Genomic DNA, 5,000 nt, shown 5'->3' with positions numbered 1-5,000 from the left:
TGCAGACAATTAAATCAAAAAGAGACAGGTAGACTGGTAGCCAAGAAAATCAGCAATAGACTGGCAGCCAAGCAAGTCAGCAATAGACTAGCAGACTGGTAGCCAAGCAAATAAAAAAGAAACAGGCAGACTGACAGCTAAGCGAATCAACAAGAGCTCCCAGACTGGCAGCAAAGCAAATCAACAAGAGACAGTCATACTGGCATGCAAACAACTCAATCAGAGACAGGCAGACTGGCAGCCAGGCACAACAAGAGACAGACAGCCTGACAAATTGGCAGCCAAGAAAATCCACAAGAGACAGGTAGACTAGCAGCGAAGAAAATCAACTAGAGACATTCACACTGGCAGCCTTGTAAATAAACAAGAGACATTCAGACTGGCAGCCAATTAAATCAACAAGAGACAGACAGCCTGAGCACCAAGCTAATCAACAAGCAAGCGGAGGCACTGGAGCAGATAAACTTTGTGCAGTTTCATTGATGGAGCTAAAATCAAGACCCATCTTTTGTCTTCAAACGTAATACGCAGAAGTCCTCGAGAAACTTGACGTTCGTCTGGTCAATCTGCTTCGTTTCCTCCAAACTTTTGCCATTAAACTTTTCCCAAAGTTATCCCGATTATTTCCCTCCCGACTCTCTGTTCTTCCATCTTCATTTCTGAGGTCTGTCTTTATTTTGTCTTGATTTTTGCGGTGATTTTTGTTGAGTGTCTTAGAGCGTTTACTTATTTTTTTTTTCTCGACAAAATTTCGTCTAGAGAATTTAGAGTTTGTGGAATCTGTATTTTTTAACATAATTTATCGTTTTTGTGGTCCTCATTGACTTCCAAAATGTATTCTAGTTGAGCAACTGTATAAAGCATATGTGTGTATTTATACATACACACACACACAGACACACACACATATATATATATATATATATATATATATATATATATATATATATATATATATATATATATATATATATATATATATATATATATACATAAATATTCCATAACGGAGGCTATAATTCTCTAATGTTGGTATCTTAACATGGGATATATATATATATATATATATATATATATATATATATATATATATATATATATATATATATTATATATATATATATATATATATGTGTGTGTATATATATATATATATATATATATATATATATATATATATATATATATATATATATATATATATATATATATACATACATATATATGTATATATTAAGATACCAACATTAGAGAATTATAGCCTCCTTTATGGAATGGCTAGACGGTTTGATGTTATATCTTTCTTGAGATACTGGTCTTTTCTTTGCCTACACTTCTATCAGATAGTCTGGATACATTCCTTACTCATTGTGTTCTTTCCTCACATACCTCACGAATAAAAGCATGAAACACGTTGCAAACTTAAGCAGATAGTGACTTTTCTGTGTCTATTGGCCAAATGACAAGGATATGAGGAACTCTTTAGTGCGTAAATCAAACCAATATCACTGTCACTTGCCTCTGCCATTCATGAGCAGTATTTCATCCTTCAAACATTTAATCTGCATTCCAGCTAAATGGTGTGTTCCTCTCTCTCTCTCTCTCTCTTCTTCTTCTTCTTCTTCTTCTTCTTCTTCTTCTTCTTCTTCTTCTTCTTCTTCTTCTTCTTCTTCTTTTTTTTTTTTTTATATAGAGATTATTGTTTCAATATGTCTGCGAATATTTTCCCGTCACACTGGTTGGAGTTACTAGCAACCTCTGTTACCAAATGGTCTAGTTCTTGTTTCGCCGACTCATGGAATTTACTTTTGCTGATTGCAGCAATGTCTCTCTAAGCTTTGCCTATGTTATAGAGCGCCATTTTGATCAGATTTTTAGTAATTCACAAGATAACTATCCTATGCCAACGTTCTATCCCACTTCTCTGACCTCAAACTAATCACCGACTATTCACGAAAACTTGTAGCTATATTGCACTCGATAGCCTTTTGTTATCCCCGTTAAATCAGGATATTTAACGGGTCACACAAGTGTACTCACTCACCGGCATACAGAAACACTCAGAGAGAGAGAGAGAGAGAGAGATAGAGAAGTATTTTTTTCTACGATAAAAGAGAGCAATGACAAAATGTAGTAATTTTATAGATAGACAAACAGCTTAAGTCTTTGTTTTTTTATCGAATAAATTTGAAATAAACAATGAAAATGTATTAATCGATATTCATGAGAATAAACTATACTTTTACGATTCCTAATGTTTATCGTTGAAAGTAAACTATTCTAAGGTCAAGAAATGACTTTTTGATTGAATAATTTTAAGATATACTTACGTCGCAGCATCAATATTATTGACTTCGGAAAAAAAATAAAGAAAATTATATAATTCTGGAAAAAGAAAAGTAATGTATATTGAATGGCCGAAACAGATTTTCGATACAAATATTTCAGGGTATTTGATGTCAATATTAATAATGATGCAATTAAAATAATCAACAGGACACATAACTAAACTTAGTCGAAATATCGCGTTTTCAAACGAAATTTTGATGTTGCAATGACTACTAATGTAACGGAGAAAATAGTTTATAATTATTGGATTTGCAGAATTCGGTTTAACATTAATCGTTTTCATTTATCTCCACAGCTGACTTTAGTTATTTTAGTGAAACTCAACAGATCGTCAGCCCCAATAACTATCCGAATGAGAACAATTATTCCGAAATACAACACAACTTTTAAAAATGATTAATTGGGCTGTTGTTTACTTCTGCTATTTTACCTGGTTTATACTATCACCAATTGACTGGGGCCAATGGCCTTGTAGCTCAATACCTTGTATTTGTGTTGCAAGCACCAAAACATGCACACTAGCGATAAACTCCCTATTATTATTATTATTATTATTATTATTATTATTATTACTTGCTAAGCTACAACCCTAGTTGGAAAAGCAAGATGCTATAAGCCCAAGGGTCCCAAAATGGAATAATAGCCTAGTGAGGAAAGGAAACATGGAAAAATAAGATAGTTTAAGTACAGTAACAATATTTATATAAATGTTTCCTATATAAACTATGAAAACTTTAATAAAACAAGAAGAATAGAAATGAGTTAGAATAGTGTGCCCGAGTATACTCTAAAGCAAGAGAACTATATAGTAAAGAGCAAGTGTCTGTTTATATATATATATATATATATATATATATATATATATATATATATATATATATATATATATATATATATATATATATATATATATATATATACACATAGATAGATAGATAGATGAGTTTATTTCCCGTCACGTTCAGCGACATTGCCAGGGATATAACTACTCTGTCTCTCCTCGTCCCTCGGGTAGGGGAGAAGGAGTAGTCATACCCTTGTGAGAGGAGCTGTAGTTGGGAAAGGCGAGGTGGTGGGAAGAGTTGAATCTGTGAGTTTGCGTATATATCGATTTGAATATTTTAGCCGTCATTATTGTCTGGTCGTGTACACTAGTGTATAAAGATTTAACGCTGGGTTTATTGATGTAGGTAAGGGAGAGATAAAGTGTTTATTGTATAATCAAAACTGGTGTTGAAACTTTGAAAGGAAGATATTTAGAAAATGACTCTCCTCTACTATTGTTAAGATACTTGATGGCAACAATTTTCTCTGCTTTTATCCAAAATGATAACTTAGCACGAATTATGTGACATTTTCTACGTGTCTGGATGAAGCTGAATTATGATATCTTATAATAAAAAGAAAATTTAGCTTAACATAAAAGTTTTTTGTTCGTCAACGAATTTTACGAAAATACTTCGAAGTCCACTTGGATAATTTGCGGAGGAAAGAGGCAAGGAAGTTAGGGAAAGACTTGTGGGCGAAGGATTTCAAATGCTTCATAAAAAATAAATCTGTGTTGAATTCATCCAGTGTCCAGTAGGCATTAGCGACTATTCATAAGTTGCAGCGAATCATGCATGTTGATGATAGAAATATGAAGGCATTTTTTTTTTTTATTTACTTTGGCCTAACTTCAATTTCGGTTTTATTTGAGAAAGATTCATTTTGCAAAAATAAACCCAAAAGATTTGGTGCTGTTACTGTTAGAATATTTTAATTGTTTATTACTTCTGTAGTTTATTTTTTCCTTGTTTCCTTTCCTCACTGGGCTATTTTTCCCTGTTGGAGCCCTTGGGCTTACAGCATCTTAATTTCCCAACTATGGTTATAGTTAAGCATATAATAATAATAATATAAATGAGATAAAAAAAAATATATTACATCAAAATAAGGTTAGCCGAAATGTGAAAGATATATATCATACTTTTTAGCATAATTTTCATAGTTCTTTAGCATTTACAACGATGCAACGTCCAATTACTGGAGGAAATCAGTCAAATCCAAATTCCAAATAAACTTATTTTCCAAATATAGCAAAGAAAAACTCTAGATCCGGAACATTCTCATTTTTAATGGAACCCCGTCCCCGGCAGAGGTCCTGATTCACCATTATTTTCATAACTTTTTTTCACAATAGAATAAAGTATTAATGAGCCATATTTCAAAGGTGTCTGGCACCAACAGGGCCAATCTTTGAACCAGACAAAGACAGAGTTCTGGTTCTTGACAGCAGCAGTATCGCAAGAAAAGACTGATGACCCCGAGGGAGAGTTTTTTTTTTTTTTTTTTTTTTTTTTTTTTTTAAGCACGATTTTAAAAACGATGTACAAAATCTAGTAGCCCAATGCCTTCACAACTGTTCTTGCTTGTCACTCCAAGTATTATTATTATTATTATTATTATTATTATTATTATTATTATTATTATTATTATTATTATTATTATTACCCAACCTACAACCCTAGTTGAAACAGCAAATTTATAATTCGGACAAAAACAGTTCAACTAACATAAGTCTCTTTTTATAGTTTATTTATAAAAGATGTATTTTTAGGTTAATTTTTTCAAAATATGTTATTTCAACTGTTCATTATTTGTCATGTAGT

This window comes from Palaemon carinicauda, chromosome 28 (genome assembly GCF_036898095.1).
Source record: "Palaemon carinicauda isolate YSFRI2023 chromosome 28, ASM3689809v2, whole genome shotgun sequence".
In the NCBI taxonomy this organism is placed as follows: domain Eukaryota; kingdom Metazoa; phylum Arthropoda; class Malacostraca; order Decapoda; family Palaemonidae; genus Palaemon; species Palaemon carinicauda.
The sequence above is the reverse complement of the archived record's forward strand: the minus strand, read 5'-3'. Positions refer to the sequence as shown.